We start from the raw sequence: 27,430 nt of genomic DNA on the forward strand, positions 1-27,430 counted from the left end.
GCCCCTGCAGGGAGATCTACCGCAGTTGGAGTCTCTGGTGCCTCCAAGAGCTCCCCCCCCCTCAGTATTGCTGGGCTCCGATGGGCAACCAGGATAAGCTGTGCACTTCCTCCCCCTACGACCACACTTGCCCTTCATTCTACACCTCATAGTGCTGCACACAAAAATAAGTTGGAAGCAGAAGAAACAAGATAACCTTGAGGAGTTTCCACCCTCAGGTGACAAAGACACACAAATCTGGGCCCCAGAGCAAGGCAGCGGCCCTGGGACTGGGCTTGGGGGAGAGGCCCTAAACAACGCAGAGAGAGACACCTGCCCAGCTGGCATAGGTGCTCAAAATAAAAATGAGATGCACACAGTGGATGCCCAAAAACAAGAGTGAGCTGCAACAAAGAGGTGTGCACAGCAAGCAAGAGAGAGAAAGCAAGAGAGTTGGGACCTCAGGAGGAACCCACACAAAGCTGTGCTCCAGAGCAAGGCAGTGGCCCTGGGCCTGGGCTTGGGGGAGAGGCCCTAAACCAAAACCGAACAAAACAAGGAAACAGCAAGGGTGAGCCCTCAAAAGAGCAGAGATAGAATTGAGAAGAGACAAAGACAAGCAAATAAAGAAGGGGAGGCCTAACCTAGGCCCCAGAGCCAGGCTAAGGCTTGAGACTAGGGTGGGGTGGGGTGGAGGAAAAAAGGCACTCTCACCCAAGGACCTTCCCACAACAAGGCCAAGAGCTGGAAATAAGGGGCTTCTTTCAATCTCTTAAAAGCAGCAGCAGCCACCAAAAGCACAATCCCAAATCTTTCCACACGCTCTTCCACTCCAATCCCAGCAACAGGTCCTCCTCCCTCTCCCTCTGTCTACTGGGACTGAAACACGAAGCAGAGAGAGGTGCCTTTTATTAAAAAAAAAAAAAAACACTAACATAGAGCAGAACAGGAGGTCGGTGGTTGGCTGACAGACCTGCCTAACAGGGTTTGGAGGGGTGAGATTGGTGTCTCCATGGCTCCAGAAGGCCCACCTCCTTGGTTGCCTAGGGGATTGACCCCCAGCTCCTGGCTGTATAGGGCAGAATGGAAGCTCTCCAGATGGCTAGGAGAGCTGCCAATCAAGGGTAAGTGGGCTATGATTGGGGTTTCCAATGGCAACAAAAGGTCTGGGCCCATTGTTGCCTAGGGAATCAATGGATTGGTGCCATCCTGTCTGCAATTACAAATCGTTCACAAAGCTAACGACACAGGCTAAAAAATCGTGAATTTTGTGATAATTTCGTTATAACCGCGGCCCACAAAACACTGTTTCGCGATACACGAAATGGCCTGTTTCGTGATGAAATTTGCTTCATATTTTGATTCAGGCCCATGTCTATTGGCTACCCATCAGCTACCAGGCTCAATTCAAGTCAGGTCAGGTCAGGTCAGGAAAGCTCCCGCTCTTTTGGCTTTCTGTAAACTTTGCGAACTGAATTATTCAGGAGGCTTTTGCACTCAGATAATAGGGCTGTGCTGTAAAAATGGCTCAGAGAGAAGGCTCAGAAAGATCCTTTGGAAAAGGGACAAGGACTGTAGACAATACTACTGGGTACTGTCTGTTGATATAGCTATGCTCCTACTGGGTAGTTTCAACGTCATTTATTATGTCATGTCAAATTATTCATGTTTTGTTTCAGGAATGTTTCATCTCTGTACTTGGAATTATGCTTATTTTCGAATTTCTGCAACCAATAGCCTATTGTATTGTTTATTGAATGTCCCAGCTCTTGATCCTGTTTATTTACACTCTCTAATCTACCTTGAGTCTTAGTGAAAAAGGCAGACTATAAATAAATCTATAAATAAATAGATCTATAAATAAATACATAAATCTAATGCAGGATAAGAGTGATACATTTTCTGTGCATAAAACTTTGTCAAGTAAACTTTCATCCTGTTAACTTGTTCATACAAACACTGTCTACATCCTTGCATGCTCCAGTGAATGTCAGTTTCCCCTTTCTGCCAAAGCAGTTATAAAATATGCACCTTCTTCTATGTTTTCAAGAAAAAAAATCTTTGCATGAATTTTCAAGTGGAGCAAGTGAGAGAAACTTGGGGAATACATGTCCATTGTCCATTGTCCAGTCCATTGTTTCAGAAGATGGTAGCTCAGCTTTTGGACTGGTGGGTTGCTTCCACAACATGGTTTGCTAGGTGACCATATCAGTTTCAAGCGGGTAGCTGTGTTGGTCTGCAGTAGAAGAGCAAGATTTGAGTCCAGTGGCATCTTGGTCCAGTGACCAACCAGATTTCCAGCGTATAAGCTTTCAAGAGTCAGGGGGGCTCCCCTTCATTAGATCTGACATGGGGTCAGATCTATTGGACCGGAATCTTGTTCAGTGTATCAGAGATCATAGGCAGCGTTCCTGACTCCTACAGGCTGTCCAGCTGCCACAACTAGGGCTTGGCTATCTATCATCAGATAGGAGGTTCCATCAAAAGCAATCTCTGGTGAGCAAGTCACACCTTCTGTCAACACATCTGCCAGACTTGCTTTGTTGTCTGCCATTATCCTGTCATCAGTGTATGCAAGCGAAACTGGCATCATTATGAGCACATGTTGTAATATCTTTGATAGATCTGCCAGCCCCATATTGTGGACTGTATCTCTGTGAACCTTATCTTTGTTGCCCATCATCAGGGGCAAGTTTATCCTTCACAAAACTGTTCAATTGAATGTGGTCCATCTCTTCAGTGTTCAAGAAAGATATCTGAGAATCTGTTGTTGCTGCATCCTTAGTTGTAATGTTCTGAAGAACATCACATGTAAGTTCTTGTGCAAACATGTCAAATCTCTGCAGAACCAACAGAATATCCTAGTCATCTTTATTATCCCATTTGGGCCAAATAAGAGCTGTTTTATTGTGAATCACTTCCTTTTTTTTTTTATAATATTTTTTATTTTTCAATATCTAACATACAAAACTACTACATACATACATAACCTACAAAACAGTAACTACAAAAGACTACAATAGCACAAGGGATGGGAAGGAAGGGGAAAAAAAAGAGAAAGGGAAGGGGGGGTGGAGAAAAAGGGGAAGGTAACCTACAAACACTAAACACTACGTTTCAATGCTTTCCCTTCATACTGCCACAGTAAAAAAATAGCTTAATAAAATAGTGACGGAGTGGTTGATCATACAAATTACAAATTACAGTTCAAATTAAATCTTTTTCCCTCCCCTGGGCCTCGGGCGCAATTCCCTCTGCGCAGCTACCGCCGGAGCGCTCATTGCCTCCCCCCTCCCTTCAGGCTTCGGATCCTCTTCTTTTTGCTTGGTATCTGGTCCAAATTCTGGATTTATATCCACAAAATCCCTTAGCTGATCTTCCGAATTAATCTTGTAAGCTTTATCTTTATAACTAAACCCGATTCCTTCCGGGAGTAGCCATTTGTACTTTATGGCCCCTTTCCCTCAAAAGAGCTGCCAACATCTTGTACTTAAATCTTTTCTTCCGCACTAAAAATGGAACGTCCTTCAATATCTTGACTTTATTTCCCAGAAAGTCCAATTCCGCATTGTATGAATTATATAGGATACTGTCCCGGACCCTCCTAGATGAAAACTCGATAACAATCTCGCGAGGCAGCTGCCGCTTCGTTGCATATTTTGAAGATGCCCGACGGACTCCCAAAATGGCGCTTTTCACTTCTTCTTTAGTTGCCCTCACGGGTGTCGCTAAAAGTTCCGAGGCGAGATCCCATAAATCCTCTTTTTCCTCCTCCTTAACATTCTGGAGACGCAAAATGGTTTGTGTTCGCTCCACTTGCAGTCCGATCAGCTGGTTTTCCACCAACTTTAATTCCCTGTTCGTTGCTCTCGTAAGTGACGCACTTTCCCGGGCAGACTTCTCTGCCCCCCCCCCCGCTGCTTCTTTAATGGCTTTCACATCGCTTTCAATTAAGCCCACCCTTTGATCTGTTTCATTCAGCTTGTCAACAAAGGGTTTTATGGCTTCCATAACCGCTCTTTTAACCAGTTCTTCAAGCGTCTCGCCCCTCTGCAAGGCCGCCGTAACTGACTTGCCAAGAGAAGGACTCTGCTTTCTCGCTGCCATTTTAGGGGGGGGGGGAACCGCCAATCTTCCGAGACTCTATGAGGGGGGAAAAATCCGAGTCTTCTAACCTTCAGACCCCACCACTCCTCACAGCACTTGTAGTAACAGAAGGGATTTGCTTACTTGCAGGCTTTTCGCCTAATCCTGCTCCTTGCCGTTTTCCATAGCCCGGCAGCACACTAGGTGCCGCGCTCGTCTGCCGGCCTCCATAGGGACAAACGGGCGATTTACCCCCTGCCTCGATCTGTCAGAGGGCTCTTCCCGCCGCGTCCCGGACTCAGACTCCCTGCCTGAGAGTCTGGGGGCTAACCTTTGCAGATCAGCCGCCCGGCCAGGCGGCTCGGCCGCTTCCTCTCGGACCTGCCGAGAGGAGCGTCTGACATGGCTGCGAAAACGAAAACGAATCTATTGTGAATCACTTCCTAATCATTCGCAACCATGAACAATTCTCTTGTTTTGGTTGCAATGCAGCTTCGGAGGTTGTGTGACAACCATCTGCTCAAAGCTGATGTGGTTTTCATAATCCCTAAGATACCACCTCCTCTTTTGCCTGTTGCATTTAGCCACTATAGGCTGTGATCAGGATTCACTCAGCTGGATTTCTGTTCTTCTGTTCCTTTCACAACAAAGTTCCTTTTCATGAACTCCTCTTGGACTTGCTGCTCCATCTCAGCCAAGGATACACAACTTCATCTGGCATAACCAGTGTAATTAGAACAACAGAAATACAGAAGCATTTCCTGGAAGCAAGTAAGGGCAGTTCCCAAAGACCATCAGCCTCAGCCCTGATGAACAGATGAAGAGGAGTAGTAAAAATACCATATTTATATTCTCCCACCAGTGCTGAAAGTTGACTTTTTTCTGCAGTGATTTAAAGTGCATCCAAGTGGTTATGAAATAGGGTATATATTTGTCTTTCCAGAGTGTCATAACTTGTGGATCACCTAACTTGTGTGTGTGTTATGTGCCATCAAGTTGCTTCTGACTTATGGTGACCCTATGAATTAATGACATCCAATCATTGACATCCTTATTCAGGTCTTGCAAACTGAATGTTATGGCTTCCTTTATTAAGTCAATTCATCTCATCTTGGGTCTTCCTCTTTTCCTACTGCCTTCCACTTTTCCTAGCGTTATTGTCTTTTCCAGTGAGTCTTGTCTGCTCATGATGTGACCAATGTACAATGGCCTCTGTTATTTTAGCTTGTAGGGAGAATTCGGGCTTGATTTGACCAAGAACCTACTTAGTTCTCTTTTTGGCAGTCTAGGGTATCTGAAAAACTCTTCTTCAACACCACCTTTCAAATGAATCAAGTTTCTTTGAGACATCTGCGTATCTCTGACTTCTAGGGATTCGCTAATGTTTCCCTGAAGTCTGAATCCTGCTCTTGGAGATTTGGCAGCAGCCAAGGAAGCAGTAATACATGTTTGAGCAAGTCTGTTTGCAGATCTTAATTTTTATTTGTTTTATTTATTTATATCATTTATATTCCAAGTTCCAAAGAGTTTATTGTCTATAGCCATAGGCCGTCATAATTTACCAAACATCGACTAATAAACATTTACATTTATATTCTGCGTTTCTCACTCAGACTCAAGGCAGATTACACCGTGTAAGATCAGTACAGTTAATATCATGGACATTTCCATAATGCCATAGGATAAATGAACACAAGTTTACAAAGGCAGAGCATTAGCAAGAATCCAATACAGAGTTGAAGAGAGGCTGAAACAGAGCATAAGCAATTCTAGGGCTGACATTAGACCACATGAAGCACAGTTAGTTCATAGGATCACATATTCAAGACAACAGGTAGTATGAAAGGCAACATAGTGGTGAAGTCTATGGTCCCTAAGTCATTAGCGAAGCATCTGAGAGCCCCTTCTTACAATACAAAAGCCTTTTTGAATAATTCAGTTTTGTGTCATTTGCAGAAAGCTAGGAGAGTGAGGGCTCTCCTGACCTCCTCAGGCGGGCCGTTCCACTATACTTAAAATCATTTTAAGTGCATTTCCAACTGTCTTCTTTAAAATAAATTCACTCTTCAAAAGGACCCTTATTATGTGAATTCTGTCCATGGGTGTCAGAATCACGGTAACAGATGCAAAAACCATCTCATTTAGAACCCTCCCTTTAGAAAGAATGGCAATCGGCATTTTGGGTTGGTGAACATGTTGGGGGTTTTTGGATTTTGAACTTCAAAACACAGTTTGGTAAACAAGACATCCAGTTTCAGCATACTTGAAGCCTTTGGGGAAATGATCTGCCCATCTCCCCTCAAAAATTCATTTTGGTTGCTATCTAGCAGTCAGCCACCTTCTCTCACACAGCCAGCCCCAGTGGCTGTGCCAGAATGCCACCTTGGTTGCTTGGGTAGAGATCCAGTCCTGGGTGCTAAACAAAACAGTTTGGTGTGCCACTGGTTGGCCTGCATGCCAGGGGTGCCAACCTCTGATTCTGCGCTTCAGTGTGATGACCAATCCATTCGTTTTAGTTCAGAAACCAAGTTCTTTCAAATAATCATAAAATTCAAAGAAACCAAGTATCCAAGAACATCATTATTCTATGTCCTTATATCAGTTCCAGCACCATTGACACAACTATGCAATCCCACCAGATAGGACCATTTTTGTGTAGTTTTCTAAATCTTACAGAGATACTATTTTCCATAGCTAGAAAAGACGTTCAAAGCCAAAACCCAGCATTTTAAAATAACCTAATTGAGAGACTTCTTCTTAAAATCAGCGTATGTTTTTACTTCTGGCCCTGATTTTGGCAACTCAACTATACTTCAAAATAATGATATGTAAATATGCAAATTAATACACATCAATTAAGCTTCACTAGACAATCCAGACTGTGTTTAATAGACATCAGAATATATTGCTATTGTATCTCATTAGGCTGGTCTTGAATGCCGGCTAATTAATTTAATATTTTATCACTAGCCCATAATAATTTAATGTATTTCTCTCTGCTGCAATTGCATACAGCCACATGAGAAAGATTGCTATAATTCAATTTAGGCTCGAGAGAGGATGGGGATGCACTTCAAAATGTTTGCCCTGGGGATTTTGCCTGCATTAATTCCAACTACAGGAAATGTGGTGCAGTGGTTGGACTAGGATTGGGAGACCTGAGTTCAAATCTGCCCTCAGCCATGGAAGTTCACTGGGTGATCTCCTGCCATCACTTTCTCTCCCACTAAGCTACCTCACAGGGTTGTTGTGCGGATTAATGGAGGAGAGGAGAACCTTGTATGACACCAAGAGTTCATGGAAGAACGATGAGGTAAAAATCTATACATCAATCTATACATCAATAGATTGGCCCTATTTACCAGAGTCAACCTGTTTTCTGTTACCTGCCCCTTTTAAGCAGTCTCCTTATTTCATTTCTATCTTTTTTCTTTTGAGGATAAATTGCTGGCATTTTAATATGACCTCCTAGCAATGTCCTGCTTTAGGGATCTACTCTTGTCTACAAGTCTCTAAAAGTAAAGGATCTGAATATAGGAGGATGCATCTTATCTTCAGCTTCCATAAACCTTAATAGTAAAGAGTCCAGTAGCACTTTTAAGGCTAACCAACTTTATTGTAGCATAAGCTTTTGACCACAGCTCTCTTTGTGAGACACATCTGATGAAGAGAGCTGTGGTTCTCGAAAGCTTATGCTACAATAAAGTTGGTTAGTCTTTAAAGTGCTACTGGACTCTTTTCGATTTTGCTACTACAGACTAACACGGCTAACTCTTCTGGATTAACTGTGTGTGCATGAATGCTGAGGTTGCATGTGATATGGTGAGCAAGCCATTCTCAGGAGTCCGCCATTGCCCCGGTGTCTGTTCTTGATCTCTTTTTCACAGCACTCCTGTTCTGATCCCTGTACCTTCTTCTGTATCTCTCTGGTCCATCTTTATTACACTGTTTTCTTACTAGTCACCCAGGCAGCTACCTTTTTCTCTTTTTTTGCTGTCAAATCACAGGCAACTGATGGCGACTCCCTCCCGGGGTTTTCAAGGCAAGAGACAAACAGAGCCGCCTTGCCGTTGCCTGCCTCTGCATGGTGACTCTGGACTTTTTGACACTCTCCCATCCAAACACTTAGTAGGGCTGACCCTGCTTAGATTGCAAGATCTGATGAGATCAGGACAGCCTGGGCTTTCAAGGTCAGCAGCTACAACCAAGAAATAATCTTCCTGGATTGATGCCCCCAAGAACTTCCAACTGGAGTCGGGCACGGGACCAGGCGCTGGAGGCTCGGCATTGCCAGTAAAGTGATTGTCAGCCTGTGATCTGAGGCACTCCAGCACCACCATTGTGAGTGAGCAAGCAGCAGCATTGCACAGAGCAACTCCACTGGGGTCAGGAGATTTAAAGAATCAATAAGGTTCCTGCAACTCTGAACTGCCCACCCCCTCATCTTACCTGACTGCTCAGCCTTTTCTCCCATTCCCCCCCAATGGAGCAAACATTCAGAGTTTCAGAAGCAGCCACTCATTCTGGTACTTACACACACACATGAAGCTGAAAGCAATGGGAGTGGCTCAGCTCCATTGATGCTAATCACGAGGACTAACACCATTGATTATTTTTACCAGCCAGACTAGCAAAACTTCATTGTGGCAGGTAAACCATGGGATGGTTTGAAAAGCCAGTCAAGAACAGAGCTGTTCTGATGGTATCAGAATTGCATTGGTCCTGCCCCTGGACTTGCCTACAACCAATCCAATGTAGCAGTTGGACTAATATCTGAGAGACCCAGGTTCGGATCCGCACTCTGCCATGGAAGCTTGCTGAGTGACCTTGAGCCAATCTCACTCGCTTAGCCTAACCTACCTCAAGTGAAATTGAAAATGTGCAACTACATCCTAGGAGATACTTTAATATATCTAATTCCAAAATTATACTGAGAATAGAGAGCTGCTGTAGCACAGTGGTTAAGTGGTTCAGCTGTTAATCAGCAGTCTAGTGGTCTGAATCCCACTCCTGCCATGAGCTTAGTAGGCGGCCTTGGGTAAGCCACTCCTCTCAGCCCTCTCACTCCTCTCAGAGAGAGAAGCTAGTCTGACAAAATCTACTCCAATCAGAGACGATTAGTTTGATGGCACGCAGAGATTCTCTTAATCCAGTTATTTATACTTTTCCAGAGAAACGTGTAATTCGGGCCTATATTTTTACCGCGGTTTGCAACTCTGCTCAGCACCCCCTCCCCCTTGCAGCCAAAATAATGGCTAACAAACTGGCTGCTTTGGGCTAAGATTAAGCTCCTGCCAGCCCAAGTTTCTGGAAGAGGCAGGGCCTAATTTAGGGAGGGTGCAGGAAGTGTCCCCCTACCACCCCCACTGCACAGAATGTCAATTTTTATAAATAGTGAAATGATTTTGTGTCCTGGGCATGCATGACAAAAGCACAAATCTCTTTGTTTGCAGGGGGAAGAGAAAATGTATAGGAAGGCCATACAGGCCATACGCTAACAGTCTTGGTCTGTTCTGTACACAGACATGCATTGCCCTGCCCTGGAGGATTTTTCTTGAGCTTGCAGGCTGGCAGCCCAGGGTTAGGGACAGATGGCCGGTTGCAATAGCCTCCCTCAGTTGCAACAGCCTCCCCAAAAACAGGATTTGGGTTTTCCCCACAGAACTGAACAGTAACCAACCAGTTATATGGAAGGTTATGCAGAAGGAGCACGCAGGTCCAGATTAGCTACGATATGGGTCTTGTATTGAGACTGTCACATTCTGATACAGTCTTATCTGCAGGGCAGATCAAACAGGCTGGCACCTAGCAGAGTATCTGGATCACCAGGGCATGGAAGCAGTTAAGCATCCAGCACGCTGGACAGATCACAGGGCCTCAGAGAAGAGGAGCCCCTGCCCCTTCCTCCTCCTCCTCCTCCTCTGCCTCTCTCCTGGCCATCTTTCCAGGAGCTCTAGCTAGCCATGTGGCCTGAGTGCTCTTGGGGCTGGCTTCTCTGAAGGACCTGAGTTTTTGAGGGAGGCAGGAGTCCTCCAGAGGTGGACTGAAAGATCCCTGATTCCATGACGTGCTGACTCTGGCGTAGCTCTGGCTGGGGAGGAGGGTCAGAGCCTGGAGTCAGACGCTCTTCCTTGTCCAAGTCTTTGCTGCTGGAAGTGTGGATCACATCAGTGGCAGCAACACAAAAGGAACCTTCTGAGCTTAAGAGGAAATCTCTTTACTTACCTACCAAGGGCAAGCCTTAGAACGTGCAAAGACATTTTGCACTTATTTCTCATCTGTTTGGGGGGGATAGCCGAGTCCATCAGAAGATTGCAACAAATTGGCCTCTGCTGACTTCTAGCACTGGCAACAGCTTCAGCAGAGTACAAGGTGATACATTTTGATCCGTTCAATAATGCTCAAAACAACATTCCCTTAGCCTCACAACAAGTCTGCAAAGTAGGCTAGGTGGAGAGGCAGTGATGGGCCCCCAGGCCCCCAGGGAGCTATATGACTCAGCCCCTGAGCCCAGACCTCCTAGGCCTCCTTCATCACGCCAAGTTCCCAAATTCGTTCTCTCAATTTCAAAAGATCTCGAGCAGCCATGCCAAGAAAGTCACCAGCGGGAGATCTTGGAGAGCCGCTGCCTGTCAGGACAGGGTTAGAGGGATCAACAGTATCCTGGAGGAAGGCAGCACCACATGTTCAAATGCTGGCCCTGCATTGCCTCCCTGAAATCAAACGCAGCCACCACACAGGAGACAAGGCGGGCTCCCCCCTGCTAACAGCCGAGGTGCAGGATTCTTTCCCCCCATCTCTTGGAGCCAAGGACATTGAGAATGGGGAGAGGCAGCTTTGTGCAGTGGCTAGAGTGGCAGACTGGCATTCGGATATACTGAATTATTCAAAAAGGCTTTTTTCTCAGCTAGGAGGGCAGTATTGTAGGAAAGGGTCCCAGATGTTTTGCTAATGAGTTAGGAAACATAAAGTTCACCATTATGTTGCCTTATGTATTATCTGTTGCTTTAAATATGTACTCCTATATACTACTTGTGCTTCACGTTGTCTAATGTCAGTCCAAGAATTGCTTGTGTTCTGTTTTAGCAATTCTTCAACCCCATATTGGATCCTTGCTAATACTATGTCTTTGTAAACTTATATTCTTTTACCCCATGACATTGTTTTTTGGAAATGTTCTTGACACTGTATGGAAATGCCTGCCGTTGTCCTTGCTACTGATTGTGCAGATCTCACACTACGTAATCCATCTTGAGTCTCAGCGAGAAAGGCTGAATATAAATAACATAAATAAATAATTAAATAAAGAAATAAATAAAACTTGGGACATCCAGGTCCGAATCTCCACTTGCCACAGAAGCTTGCGAAGGGCCCTTGGGAAGGTCCCCTGCTTTGAGCTTAACGTACCTCACATGGTTGTGAGGATAAAGTGGACAAGGGCAGGTTTTATTTTATTTATTTATGTTATTTATACTCCACCTTTTCCACTGAGAGTTCAGGCAGATTGCACAGTGTGAGTCAGTACAGTCAGTTTCAAAGACATGTCAATAAACAATGTAATAGGGTATATAAATGCAAATTTGCAAAGATTTAAAACCAGTAGAAATCCAATACAGAGTCAAAGAAATGCCAAAACAGAGCATAAGCGATTCTGACAGTGCAATCAGTGGACTTAGACTGGAGTAACTCTGCTTAGGATTGCACTGTTAGATTGACGTATTAAACAACATACAACTATTCCGCAGGATCACACTTATAGCACCACACAGAACATAGTAGTACATAGCAAGAGAATTCTATATTCCCTGTCTCTTTACTGATGCATCTCTTTGAGGCCATTTCCTTACAGTGCAGCAATGGGTCCCTCTGAGAAGAAAAGTGGGAAATAAATCACCTGCCTGCCCCATAGATCCCAGCCATTCATGCCTTCCGCCTGCATCACCTCAGCTTCTATTCAGTAACTTGGTCACACCAAAGGGTGACAGAGTGTAGGGCAGACTTGAGGGTTGCCTGACCAAACTGTCTGGGGTTTCTCTAGATTTGGGGTATGCCCCCTGGTGCCCTTCACTGGGCTGGATTCCCGGCTTTTACTTTTTTTAAAAAAATGTAGATTCGGAGATTGCAAAATAGTAAAGAATCCAGTAGCACCTTTAAGACTAATCAACTTTATTGTAGCATAAGCTTTCGAGAACCACAGCTCTCTTCGTCAGATGCAACCGTCAGGTTGCATCTGACGAAAAGAGCTGTGGTTCTCGAAAGCTTATGCTACCATAAAGTTGCATCTGACAAAGAGAGCTGTGGCTCTTGAAAGCTTATGCTACAGTAAAGTTGCATCTGATGAAGAGAGCTATGGCTCTCGAAAGCTTATGCTACAGTAAAGTTGGTTAGTCTTAAAGGTGCTACTGGACTCTTTACAATTTTGCAACTACAGACTAACATGGCTAACTCCTCTAGATTCAGAGAGATGAGGCAAAATGAGTAGGTTGTGTCCTGCTCAATCACTGAGTGAGAAATGAGCCAACGCCTACCTTCCATTTTGCTAGCCAATGGGGAAAGTCACAGCTATGATTGACAGGCTTGCTACATCTTTCCAGGGCAACCTTAGCTACTGTCTGAAAAGGAAACCCAGAGCAAATCATGAGGCGATCAAATGGTCTGGTCAAAAGATGCTGCCTCTGATCTTTCCTTGGCTTTGAGGGACGAAGAAGATGCCAGAAACAGATACAAAGCAGCCAGCAGACACCATAATTGTTTGATTTGCATAATTGTTACTGTATTTAATAACCTGTGGATATTACTAGATAGTGGATTTTTGATAATGTGTATATTTCTATATACCTCTATACTAGTCTGAGCCCTTTTTGCACCTTGCACTTTTTCAAAAATATATACTTGAAATATTTATGAATCTATGGGTATATGTGTTTAACCCCCGGATGGGTAGTTTATTAGTTGGGTGATCTGCATAAGCAGCAAGTGATTAGCATAATATTCAAAATAGGCTGCCCAGGTTTGGAAGACTGGAATACGGCAATCCTAGGAGGGATGTTGAGAACTCGGCTGAGTAGATATTGGGGATGCTCTGAAAACACAGTGGGCCTAATGTTTTTGAGTTAAACTCTCACCCTCCCACCACAGTCCTCATGAGAGAGGAAAAAAGCGAAAGGGAAGCCTGACTTCCTGAGCAGACAAGCCAACTCAGTTTTCATCTCCTCACGAGACTCCAGGGCCCGAATGTAAACTCAGATTTCCTCTCCCAAATAAGAGCCGCCAAAGCTGCGTCAGTCATGTGTCCAACCCCCCCTCCCCCCGCCCCACCTCTGGACATTCCCTGTAACGGCTGGAAAGTGAGTGCCAGACTCCAGGTGGCTTCCCAGATGCCGAAGAGCTCCTTTCCTTTGATCCACCACAAGCCTCTCAGGTGTGCCTTGGGGTGCAGGCCCCAGGTGCCACCACCTTTGGACAGCAGATCAATTGGCCCCCACCAAAGAAATGGGTGGGCCGGGCTGTCCATCCTGCCTGGATCACTCCAAGCCATGCGGCTCTTCAGTAACCCCAGGGAGTCAAAAACAACCCGTACACAGCAACCGCCCAGCCTTGGCTTGCTTGGAAAACCTGTTTTTTCTATGCCAGGCAGGTTTTAAAGAGAATGACCTGCCTCATGTTTTCTATTCAAAAAGGTTTTGTTTTCTTGGTCTTGAGGGAGACAAACAGGTTTGTCACTGGATAGCTATGTCTCTGTTTCACAAAGAACGCTTCTCTGAGGTCAAAGCAATGAAGGCAGAGGGGGCTGGACTATCCTATTTCTGGTGCACAGTTACACCAATTTGTACATTTCCATGCATGCCTTTTTAAGCACATTGTTTCCCATTAATTAAGAGCATATGGGAAAAATGGAAAGATTATGTAGCCAGAAATTAAGAAAAACTAAGAATACTTATTATGGAAGAGGACCAATTAGAAAATTAATATTTTAAAATGTTGAATATAAAATGTTGAGTATAAAATCTTGAGTGTAAGGAGATAGAGAGGAGCAATATTTTGTAGCTTAAACGTGCTGTTATATACTCTGGCCCTTTTCACACTGCTTACTGGGACTCGCAACGATGTGGAACATCGCGCTACAAACACAGAAAATCGTGTTTTCTTGTGCGAGATTTGTGCGACATCGAGCAACTCTCGCGCAATGTTGCGCAAATCTCGCACGAAAAAATGTGATTTTCCGCATTTGTAGCACGATGTTCCGCGTCGTTGCGAGTCCCAGTAAGCAGTGTGAAAGGGGCCTCTGTTTATCTTTCTCTGTATATTATCTATTGTCTTTTCTTTTCGGAAAAAAAACTGTAAAAAAAAAAAAAGAGCAGCCTCAGCTAGCAGCCCCCTGCAAATAAAGCCAGGATCCAATCAGAGAGTTCTGGAGCTGGACGAGGTCTCATAGGTGATCTAGTCCTACTGCCCGCTGCCTGCAGGATATCCGAAGCTCAAACACCGTACTGCCCTTTCCCCAGCCGCATTCACGACTGCACAGATCACAAGGTGCACCCGAATGCCTCTTTGGGGACAATGAGGAACAGTGGTCCATTGCAAAAGCATATTTTATTTATTAATTTAAAAGATTTTAAGGCACATTTCCACCAAATTTACAGTCCCCAAAGCAGCAAACAGCAAAAACATTAATATAACATAGAAACATATAAAAATAATTGAAAACAATTAAAACACATAAATACATGAATGGGAGGAAGAGTCAGTGAAAATCAGTGAGGGGATGCCAGACAAAACAAAAGTCTTCCCCTGCTGGCAGAAGATCAGGACAATTATAGAAGGGGACAGAGGAATCTCTCTAGAGAGGGAATTCCATCACTTTGGTGCCACTCACGACTGAGGTGGCCACCCATCTTGCCTCAGATGGCGGGAACACCCAGAGCAGGACCTCCAAAGATAACCAGAGTGGTCAGGTAGTTTCATATGGAGTGGGTGGCCCTTTTGGGGCTGGCCTGTATTGAGTGCTGGAAATATTCAGACCTGTACAACTGACAGAGGATCCATTGCCTTAACTAGGAATTAAGGGGACTAGATCTGGCAAGACCAGATCCACCCACAGCCGCACCTTCATCTGATGCCCTTATTGGCTGCCAAGGACCAAGATCCGTTGTGTGCAGCATCATGAGAAAACACAACGTTCTAAGAAGGGGGCATCAGTGGACTCTGGCAGCAAGAGAGAATATGGGGACTGTGGCAATAAGAAGAGATGCCTCTCTCCTGAATCCCACTGGCTTTTCTGTTGATGGCCTCAATACAGGATTTAGCCCCAAAGTCCATCAGGCTGAGGGTCTACCCTAGCTACCTTTCTGGATTAGACCCAGGCTTCATTCAAATGGCATAGCCTGGCATAAACAGCGAGGGATACTGTTAACAGGGAGAGACGAGGTTATAGTAATCCAGAGAGGCTTTGTTGTCTGAGTAAATCTGTGTGGCCCACAGCAGCCTGAGCAGCCACTCATTAGCCTGATTAGAACTGGGCAAGCCTAAAGCTGGCTGGGTTGTAGCCAATACAGCACTGATCCTGCATGGATATAAAATACAAACATAAGAATTCTGCTAGAATTAGTATAATTAACATAATCAACACTATCAGCAAATGAAGAATAACAGAATACCCACTAAGAAACAAACAAATGCTTGAGAATAATCGTGTCTAATATACCTTTATATTACTAAATTCAATGAGCTATTCAAAATCTAAAAAAAATGTCCACTATCATGTAAAAATCATCTTTTACTTAAAGGATTTCTTTCTCAGTTGTACATATGTTATCAGCTTTATTAATATAGCGTCATACCATATCTTATTAAGTTACTCTGTTATTGATGTATAGATGTCCATTTAGAAGTTATTTTTGCAGTTAACAAGTTGTCAACTGATTGCCTATTTGATGCATCTGCACAATCTCTTCTATTATTATTATTATTATTATTATTATTATTATTATTATTATTAACATTTCTAACCCGCCCTTCCCACAAGCAGGCTCAGGGCAAGGTACAGCAGTTATAAAAATATAATACAAATATTAAAAACAATTCATAAAGCAACAGTTCATCATAAAATCAACAGATAACAACTGTCCCAAGATGGGGTCATTTCCAGATTCCTGCCCATCTGCATACAGGGGGAGGGAAGCGGACAGATAATGTACCGCAACCCATACGTGGGTCAGCAAACGAATGGGCACTAAATAGCCCCGTGCTGTACCCATATGTTGGGCAGCTGGCTGGTGGACACTGTATAACCCCACACTTAGTGGGAGGCTGGTGGGAGGCTCAGTGAGGATCTCATGCTGGCCTCAACCATACGCCTGACAGAACATCTCCCGTCTTACAGGCCCACCGAAATGATAGAAGATCCTGATGGCACCGGGTGTCCTCAGACAGAGAGTTCCACCAGGTTGGGGCCAGGACCGAAAAGGCCCTGGCCCTGGTTGAGGCCAACCGAGCCTCCCTGGGGCCAGGGACCACCAGCAGATGTTTTCCAGCTGATTGGAGCGTTCTCCGGGGCACATACAGGGAGAGGGGGTCCCTTAGGTATGCTGGTCCCAGTCTGTTTAGGGCTTTATAGGTCAAAACCAGCACCTTGAACTGAATCCGGAATTCCACATGAAGCCAGTGGAGCTGCTGCAGAATTGGTGTAATATGTGTCCTATAAGGAACACCTGTCAAAACACGTGCAGCAGCATTCTGGACCTGCTGTAGTCTCCGGATCATACCCAAGGGCAGCCCTGCGAAGAGCGAGTTACAGTAGTTCAACCTGGAGGTGACCGTTGCATGGATCACTGTCGTTACGTCCTGGGCTGAGAGAGAGGGGGCTAGCTGCCTGGCCTGCCGAAGATGGAAAAAAGCAGCCCGGGCAACCGTCGCAATCTGGGCCTCCATAGATAAGGAGGAATCCAGAATCACACCCAAACTCCTGACTGATGGTATGGGCACAAGTGATGCCCCCCCAAAGTCTGGGAGATGGACCCCCTCCTCCAACAGCCCACGGCCCAAGTACAGGACCTCCGTCTTCACGGGATTCAACTTCAGCCTGCTTCTTTGTCGCCTTCACAGCCACCTCATAGGCCTTCATAAACGCTCTATAAGATGATCTCGCCTCTTCGCCCCAATTCCACCACCACACTCGCTCTAGCCGTCTCAGTTCCCGCTTCATCTGACGTAGCTCCTCCATGTACCAGGGAGCCAGTCTGACACGGGGACGGAGAGGGCGATGGGGAGTGATTTCGTCGATGGCTTTTGAGAGACGGCCATGCCAATCCCTCACCAGCTCATCCAACGAACCGCCAGGGGGCATCGGATCCTGCAAAGCATTCTGGAAACCAATTGGATCCATAAGTCTCCACAGGCGAGCATAAATTAGCTCGCCGCCTATGCAGGAAGGGGGTGGCACACCCAGACAAGCCCTCAGGACATGGTGGTCCAACCACGGCACCGCTTTAATAGCGCCCAGGTCCACCTGAATCCCCGCCCCAAAGGTCAGATCCAGTGTGTGGCCCGCTTGATGCGTAGGAGCTGGAACAAATTGGGAGAGTCCCATTGCTGCCATTGAAGACACCAGGTCCGCAGCCTGGGAAGAGGTGGCATCATCGACATGGACATTGAAATCACCCAAGACCAACAGCCTAGGGTGCTCCAATGCCCACCCCGAAACCACCTCTAACAAGCTCGACAGGGTAGCTACTGGTGCGCTAGGCGGCCGGTACACCAAGTAGATAGCCAAACTCTCCTCAGCAGCCCACACCAGACCAACACAATCAATGCCAGTGATCTTAGGAGTGGGGAGTGTCCTGAAGGAGAAAGACTCTCGAATAAGTATTGCCACTCCCCGCCCCCTGGCCATCCGTCTGGGCCTGGTGAAGGACTGAGAAACCTGGGGGGGGGGGCAGTTCTTTCAAGGCGACTGTTTCGCCTTCCCTCACCCAGGTCTCGGTCACACATGCCAAGTCCAGTCCCTCCGCTGCAATAAAATCCTGCAACGTTTTGGTCTTCTTATTGATGGACCTGGCATTGCACTACACCAGTGCCGGAGGGAGGCTACACCTCCTAGCCCCACTACCAGCATGCCTTGGGATGGGACGCAGGTTGGAAAGACACCGAGCCCTATCACATCTCCGTGGTCTTCCCTTTCAGCCCTGCGTCCCACCGCCATACCTCCCTCGACCCCGGAGTACTGGGATCCCCAGCCCCACCCCAGTCTCCTCCCTCATATCCACTGCCCTCCGCAATCCCCACCCCAAAAATTAACATACCATGAGAACAACACCAAACCAGAGTGGCTGCCCACAATTCAACCATTGTTGCCCCCCACCCCCCAATTACAGATACAATTAATACAAACACAATCAGGTGGAATAAACACAAAAATATAGCATCAAATCCAATCCAGTTCAGCTTCCACCCCTTTCCACTCTGAAAGCACGACCCTACTGGTTAGGGGCCAGAAACAGCATCGCCCCCCCCCCCCCGGGAGCCTGCTTCAGTTTCCACGGCCTTTGCAACATGTCCCCTCCACTCCCCTCCCACATAAGTGCATCTCGTCCGGTAGTTGGTTCCAGCCGTTTCCCAGGGACCCTCTTCCAGTTTCTCCGCACCACGGCACCCCTCCCCTAGATCTAACCAGCTGGCTTCTAAGTTTCCCGATGTTAAAGTGGCCAAACAGACAGGCAGCCAGAAGCAGACCTCACCGCCGGCTGAGCAGCTCAGTGTCCTCCCCAGCAGAAGTTTCCACTGAAGCTTAATTCCACGGGGCATTGGGTGAGGCTCTAGCCGCACACCATCACCCCACAATACAGTATAGTTCAACAAGGCTCCAAGTACGCTGAGTACAACGGACACAGGGCTCAGCAGATCACTCAGCCGCAAGGCAGCCCCTGGGAGCAGTTCACAACAAGGCGGCAGGCAGCGCGGCTCAGCCAGCACCCATCTCTGCAAAGCTGGGTTCAGCAAAACACTGGACTCGGTAAGATAATGTGACAATGAGATGACAGGCAGCCCCCCCCCACCGCAGCTCGGCGGCAGCAGGCTATTGGGGCAACTCCACAACACCGGGTAGCTAGGCTCAGCTCGGCTCAGCAGCAAAATGGTGGGGCAGCTGGCCCTGGTTTGGTGGCAAGATGGTTTGGTGGATCCACAGCAGGGAGGCTAGAGTTAGCCCGACTTGGCCCGGCTCAGTTTCACAACGCGATAGGCAGCGAGGCAACTCCACCGGCAGCTCAGGCACCACGTACAGCCAGTCCAGGCAGGCCCTCGCGCCGTATCTGCAACGCTCCTCTCGCCGCTTCTTCTGAGTCTCTGCTTGTCTCACAGATCAAGGCAGCGGCCTCCTCCACAGTTAGACACAATTGAACGCCGGCCACTCGCCCAGCGCTGTAGGTCTTCTCCTGCAGGTCAATTTCATATGTCTATGGCTGTCGTCACACGGGCTTCTATTTAGCGCTAAAATGGCACAATTTCCCAGCAAACACCCACCTTATTCCAACACTGATGCGATTTTCTCTCTTCTGCTTTGTGCTTGATAGTCGCGATATTTTGCGCCTCAGTGTGAATGCCTCACATTGATGTTTTTCGCCACGCCACGCCATAGGCCCACCCTTTTTTTCCTCTCCTCAATCCCAGAATCCATTTCTCCCACGACTCCCCCCCCCTTTTTTGTAATAATGTCCTTATATCGCTATAACGACATCACACAATGAAAATTTTCTGCTGAAGAAAACAAGTAAAAATGACTGAATTGTCATTAGAGAAAGGGCTATTTATATAATTTCAAAACTGGAAAAGTAAAAGGGTCAACCAATGTTCTGGCCACTTCATGGGCGGGAAAAAGGGCAACCTATCAGTGTCGTTCTGGGTTGGGCTACCAGCATGTTTATCTAATGTTATTCCATTATAGCGGAATTAAATGCCCCCCCCCCAAAATTTTTAAAAAAGGGGGGAGGAGCTGCTTCTGCACCCATTAGAGAGAACGGAACAGAGCGCTTAGGTGTGGACAGCTGGGAGCGTGAAGAAACACAAGGTGACCCAAAGAAACGTTACTGAGCCAATATCAGCGATGACGCTATATGCTGTAAATTTAACAGAACAGATGCCCGTGTGACGACGGCCTATCTCTTGTCCCTGCAGGTCAGATTCTTTTATCTGTCTCTCATCTCTCCACTCTGGTTCTCCACTCTGGTTCTCCACTCCCCCGGCTGCTCTACACCTCCTCCCCAGCTGTGTCAGGTGGGACCAGCGTATCAGATATTCAGCGGAGCAACAATAACAAAGCCAGTGCTAGACTTTTCAATATATTTAGTTATCAGTAGAAGTTAGCTTAACTTAAAATATTATAAAATATTGTGGGTTTGAATTACCAAAAATGGCAGGAAACAATTTAAAAACCCTTAAAACCGGCAGGGACTTCTTCTGAGTAGGTGGCAGTAATAACACCCAGAATTAATAATGGTAGCAGTAGATGGGAAAAGCAGGAGGGAAAATTCTCCTTCTCCTCTTCATTTGCTTTCCCAACAATATTGCAAAACTTGGCTCAGCAGGAACTTTGATCTCAGACTGGTAAAGAGTGTCTACGCTCACAGTTTCTCCGTTCCGTTCCCTTTGTGTTGACCTCCACAGTCCAGCTCCCTGATAAGGAGCAATGAGCAAAGAGTTATTTTCATAGTCTCTCCGCAGGCTTTAAAACTCCAGACAGTTTTTGAGATCTTGTGAGCCAGGTGACATGCTGTTGATGTAAGCTTTATAACAAGCTTAGTAAGACTCATCAAACTTAAAGCATGACAGTCGCTGGGGCTCGGCGTTATGCATCCGTGCCAGCCGTCGCCATCTTGGCCATCCTGTTATTAGTAGCTAATAACATAATTTTGGGACTTAGGGAAATTTCACATCCTGTGCCATGATTAATTATGTTTATCCAGTTTTTCATTATATGCCAAAAGGCAGTTTTAAAACCTGTTTCAAATCCATCCTAAATCTCCATTTTCAACTCTCTTATTATTATTTCCCTTCCAATAAGTTGCCGAGGGCAGTGTACGAGGTTCTCCCCTCCTCCATTTTTTTTATCACAACCATCTTGTGTGGCAGGTTAGTCTGAGAGGCAGCAAGTGGGCCAATATCACCCAAAGAAACTTCATGGTGGTGGGGGAAAGTGCAGTCAAGTCATAGATGACTTATGGCAACCCATGGTGGTGTTTTCAAGGCAAGACAGTAACAGAGGTTGTTTGCCATTGCCTGCCTCTGCAACCCTGGTCTTCACTGGAGGTCTCCCAGCCAATGACTAAACAAGGCCAACCCTGTTTAGCTTCTGAGGTCTGATGAGAATGGGCTTCCCTGAGCTATCCAGGTCAGGGCAAAGGGATTTGAACTCAGAACTTCTCGCTCCTAATCCCAAGACTATACCACATTGGTTCTAGTTTCCACTTGCCATGAGTCAGGCTAGAGAGAGAAGAAGAGGCAGTCACAATAACCTATTCAGTCCTTGGACCCAGTGAGAACCCACTCTGATTTACATTTTATCAGGAATCTATCTACATCGGTTTTAAATTCCTGTAAGCCATTGCAGGGGGAGAACAAAACTAGGAGTGAAGCCCATCGACACAAACATTTTAAAAAGAGAAAGACTAAGGGAATAGTTTACAGAGCCAAAAGGATCAAATACAAAGGCATTCCTAAAACCAAAACTTTAAAAATATGGATAAAAGTTGTGATGTCAGAATAAAGAGCATTAAAATGCCATTGTGCCCCTTCCCCGGTATTAGCCATTCATTGAGGAGTGACTGTAGGTGGAAGATCAAATAGGGCAACAGAGAGGATCATCCGCCTCTAGTGGGGTGGGCGGGCTGGAGAGCTACTAGAAGGAGGGATGCCAGACTCCAGGTAGTGGCTGGAGATCCCCTGGAATTTCAACCAATCTTCAGGTCCCAGAGATCAGTTCCCCTGGAGAAAATGGCTGCCCCGAAAGGGCCGGCTGATGTCTCTCCTCCCCCTGAGCCCCATCGTTCCCAGGCTCCACTCCAAAATCTCCAGGACTTCTCCAGCCCAGAGCTGGCCACCCAGGAAAGGCCCAGAAGACCAACTGAGGAAAGCTGAGCACTACCAAGGACACAACGGCACACGCCGCATATGTTGTCATTCTAAAGGATGCCCCAAACGATGCCAGACACTCGCCAAGATCAGAGGAACTCATCGCTACTTCTACCAAACAACAAGAACACCTTCCTGTGAACTCTAAAGGCAAGGACAGCCGAGGAGGTTTTTTTAAAATAAGTGTGAAATTAAAACGTTTTATTAAACAGAGTACAAAAATCAAAGAACTGTTTCCCAGCAAAAAGTGATCAGAGGAGAGATTGCAAAAGGCCTTCTGCCGGCCTGCTGCCAAGTCCCAAGAAGGGATTTTGCTGGGTGGGGTGTTAAAAACTGGGGGGAAATTGAGAATCTTTTTAGATCCAGCCATTTTCTTTGCAGGGATTTCCAGAAAAGCAAAGGACAGAAGACTTCTCTGTTTGCACGGCAGAAACTGATCAGGGCTGGTTGGCAGTATCTTGGAAGGCAAAAATTATCCTATTTTTTTAACTCCAGAGGAGTTAGCCGTGTTAGCCTGTAGTAGCAAAATTGTAAAGAGTCCAGTAGCACCTTTAAGACTAACCAACTTTACTGTAGCATAAGCTTTCAAGAACCACAGCTCTCTTCATCAGATGGATCTGATGAAGAGAGCTGTGGTTCTCGAAAGCTGATGATGCATCTGATGAAGAGAGCTGTGGTTCTCAAAAGCTGATGATGCATCTGATGAAGAGAGCCGTGGCTCTCGAAAGCTTATGCTACAATAAAGTTGGTTAGTCTTAAAGGTGCAACTGGACTCTTCACTATTTTTTTTAATCTTTCGCTAAGACAGTATGGTATAGTAGTTAAAGAGTTCAATGACGGTCAGGGAAACTCAGGTTTCCTCTCTGCTACGGAAGCTCCTTGGGTGACATTGGGCCAGTCCTACTCTCCCTCAGCCTAAGCAATCTCACAGGATTGTTGTGAAAATAAAATGCAGGAGGAAAGAACAACATTTTAAGCAGCTTTGAATCTCCCCTTGGGAGGAAATGTTTTTTCAGTAGTTGCAGAGGAGTTAGCCGTGTTAGTCTGTAGTAGCAAAATCAAAAAGAGTCTCATTATCAGAAGTAACTGATTTCCTTAGCAGAAGCAAACTGATCTCCATATCAAAAGCAGCTGTTTGCATCTACTCCGCCCTCCCCTCTCCTCCTCTACATCTGACCAGTTTCTTCTTGCCCTCCATGCATCTGATGAAGAGAGCTGTGATTCTCAAAAGCTTATGGTACAATAAAGTTGGTTAGTCTTAAAGGTGCTGCTGGACTCTTTTTGATTTTTCAGTAGTGGCAACTTGCCTACGGAATGCCTTTCTTCTTGAGTATATAGTCTGGTACCTGCATTGCTTGATTTCAGGTGCCAGGCCAAAATGTGTTGTTTACTGGATTTTGTTCATTTTTAAACTCCATTTTCATAGCATGTTTTTAGCCTGGAAACTATTGAATTCCTTTTTCAGTAGTTTAGTGTTTTTATGGTATGGCTGGGTTTTTAAGTAATAACTTTTAATGTTTTATGTTTTTATTACATTTTCATTTGAAAACCACCATGGGCAGGTTCTGTGGAGATGCAGCATAAACATTTTCTAAATAAACGAATACAAGCAGGGATATGTAAATCAGTTTCTCAACCAGGATTCTGTGGCAGCCTGGAGTTCCTAGGTACAGCTTCAGGGGTTCAGAGAGAAATCATAAAATAAATGAATTTCAAAAAAAAATTAAAATGTGAAAAGCTCCAAATATCTCTTGAAATATTGCAGCAATTAAGGTTATATAAGTGCTCTCACTCTGTCTGTCACACACACACCCAGCACTTTACAAATAAATTTTGACAATAATTTAGCAGCAATTAAATTGTGCTCCCTGCCATCAACTTTTTCTGGTCTGTAAATGTTTTAACAGGCAGGAGGATTAGAAAAATTAAATTTAGGAGTTCCTCTATGGAAAAAGGTTGGGAAACATTGATCTAAATAAATAAATGTAAGAGATACCCTAGTGCAAGGCAGCTAACTTTTGCAGATGTTGTGATATAATGAAGTTGCACAGGAAATAACTTCTCAGTGATACAAGAAACACATTGTACAGGGAGATGCTCCAGCGCTGAACTAAATCGGCGGGGGAGGGGGGATGTTTCATGTACCCACTGCAAAACAGACTCCTCTTTCCATTTTTTCCTCCTTTGTCAATGTGTGAAACTGTTTGCACTCAGTGCCGGACATAAAGAAACATACTGCAGCACAGTGAGTTACACTGAGTAGAATATTTGGAGCAGGGCCAGGAGTACATGCCAGCAACTTTACACCAATCATGGCTGGCCCCATCCACCACAATGTGCCACTTTTTTTTGCCACTGGAAGGATGGCTGGCCCCACTAGTGGGCAAATCAGATAGAGACTTCGGGATTTCCCAAATCAAGCTAGTTTCAGGTGGGTATCCATGTTGGTCTGTAGTAAAGAGCAAGATTCTAGTCCAGTAGAATCTTCCAGATCATTGATAAAAATATTGAAAAGTACCGGGCCCAAAACCGAGCCCTGCGGCACCCCACTGGACACCTCCCTCCAATCTGATGAAATGCCGTTGACCACCACTCTTTGAGTGCGGTCCTCTAACCAGTTCCCTATCCACCGAACTGTCCTGTAGTCCACTCCACAGTCTTCCAGTTTGCCCATCAGAATGTCATGGGGGACCTTATCAAAAGCTTTACTGAAATCAAGATAAATCACGTCAACAGAGTTTCCCCGATCCAGTAAGCTGGTCACTCAATCAAAGAAGGAAACCAGGTTGGTCTGGCAAGATCTGTTAGGAACAAAACCATGCTGACTTCCCCAGATCACTGAGCAGTCCTTCAGATGCTTACAGGTTGATCCTTTTAAAATCTGTTCTAATATCTTCCCAGCAACAGAAGTCAGACTGACCGGCCTGTAGTTTCCCGGGTCATCCTTCTTCCCTTTCTTAAAGATTGGGATAACATTCGCTCTTCTCCAATCTTGTGGCACATCCCCAGTCCTCCAGGAGGCCTTGAAGATGATGGACAGGGGTTCTGCAAGTTCTCTGGAAAGTTCTTTCAGCACTCTTGGGTGCACCCCATCCGGCCCAGGGGATTTGTATTCATCCACTGCAGCCAGATGCCTCTCCACAACCTCTCTGTCAATGTCAATTAGCCACTCAGGTGTCCTGCCACATTTTCTACTATCTCTATATCTGAGTTCTTCAGGGAGAAAACAGAGGCAAAAAAGTCATTAAGCCTGTCTGCTTTTTCTCTGTCCTCCATCAGAGTTTCTCCATCTACTCCCAACAGAGGTCCAGTTGCCTCTTTTACCTTGCGTTTGCTTCTCACATATCTGTTTTTCTTACTGTAGCGAGCCCTCCTGGCCAGACCCAGCTCGTACTGAGCTTTGGCCTCTCTGATGGCTGATCTGCAGTACCTAGTAACCCTCATATACTCCTCTTTAGAGGTCTGTCCTTCTCTCCATTTCCTGAACATTTCCTTTTTCTCCCTTAGCTTATTCTGGAGCTCTCTGTACATCCCCATTGGTTTCTTGGAGCCCTTACCATGTTTCCGTCTTGCTGGGATAGTGAGGGCTTGAGCTTGCAAAAGCTCATGTTTGAGAATGTCCCACCCTTCACTCGCTCCTTTCCCTTCCAGCACATTTCCCCACGGAATGACTCTCATCAAGCCTCTGAGTTCATCGAAGTTGGCCCTACGAAAATCTAACCTACGAGTCTGGCTACAAAGTTCCTTGGCTCCCCACAGCAACTGGAATTCAAGGAGGACATGGTCACTTCCCCCTAAGGTCCCCATCACCTTCATCTCATCTACCAATTCTTCCCTGTTGGTTAATATCAAGTCTAGTATGGCCGAGCCCCTTGTAGCTTCCTCCACCTTTTGAGAAAGGAAGTTATCGGCCAGGCAAGTCAGGAAATTGCGTGATTCATGACGCTTTGCTGAGCCTGTCTCCCAGCACACATCAGGGAAGTTGAAGTCACCCATAATTACAAGGTTCTGATGTCTGGATACTCTACCAATCTGTTCAAAGAGGGCAGCATCCGTTTCTTCTCGCTGGTCAGGTGGTCTGTAGCAGACTCCAACAATAATACCCTTTGTCCTCCCTCCCCTTATTTCTACCCAGAGAGCTCCAGAATAAGCTGTCCGCCCCATTCTCCATAATTTCTTGACAATCAAGCCCTCTCCTCACATACAACGCCACTCCACCTCCTCTTCTACCCTTCCGGTTTTTCTTGAACAACTCATACCCATCCACTAGCACATTCCAGTCATGGGAATCATCCCACCAAGTCTCAGTAATTCCTACTATTTCATAGCCCTCTGTTTGCAATAGAAGCTCAAGCTCTTCTTTCTTATTGCCCATACTTTGGGCATTGGTATATAAACACTTGTAGCCTTGTACCTTTGTTTGACCTGTCCTACCCAGGTGGGTGCCCACTGTGTTCACTTCATCATTGAAGTCGCCATGTCGATCGTCCCCTGCCCCTTGCGGCATCAGTTTAAAGCTCTCCTGAGGAAGTTCTCCAGGTTCGTTCCAAACGTTTTCTTCCCTGCCCTTGAGAGGTGAAGCCCATCATGTGCTAGAAGGCCTTCTCTAAGAAAACCTATCCCATGGTCCCAGAACCCAAAGCGCTCCTGCCGGCACCACCAACTCAGCCAACGATTCACGATAGTTGGTTATACATTTTGTTTTATAAAGGCCAATGGCCATATACAATAAATTTACCTACCTAGTTGTTCTTTAAGGTGCTGTTGGACCTGAATCTAGCTCCAAATCAAACTGGAAGCCAAGGGCCAAACTAGATGTTACACCTAACTTGTGGCCACCACAAGGACTTGCAGTCACATAGTAGCTGCAAATTCCCTGTGAGAACTCAGTTCTGCTGCACTGCAAGGGTACCCAGGGAACATGCAACCCCGCCCCCATGGGACTCGACACCTCTCCTCCCAATTCTGGGTGCTGATCACAGCCACTCCAGCAATTAGGCAGGTGGGACACGTTCCCTTTCTGTTTTGTGAGACTGAAAGCTCTTTCTTTCCAATCTTAGGGTCCATTTCTGGGGTATACCCATGCACAAGTCATGAATTCTAGACTCGGCTTAAATAAAAGGTAAGTTTATTAGTTAAGGAGTGTTTGTAAATCTCACCCATTCAGGTGCGAGCCATCTCCCATGCCTAGCTGGTTTGACATTGGGACATGCTGAGATGATGAATAGAATGCAGCTTTCAG

The sequence above is a fragment of the Eublepharis macularius genome, chromosome 13 (assembly GCF_028583425.1).
Source record: "Eublepharis macularius isolate TG4126 chromosome 13, MPM_Emac_v1.0, whole genome shotgun sequence".
In the NCBI taxonomy this organism is placed as follows: domain Eukaryota; kingdom Metazoa; phylum Chordata; class Lepidosauria; order Squamata; family Eublepharidae; genus Eublepharis; species Eublepharis macularius.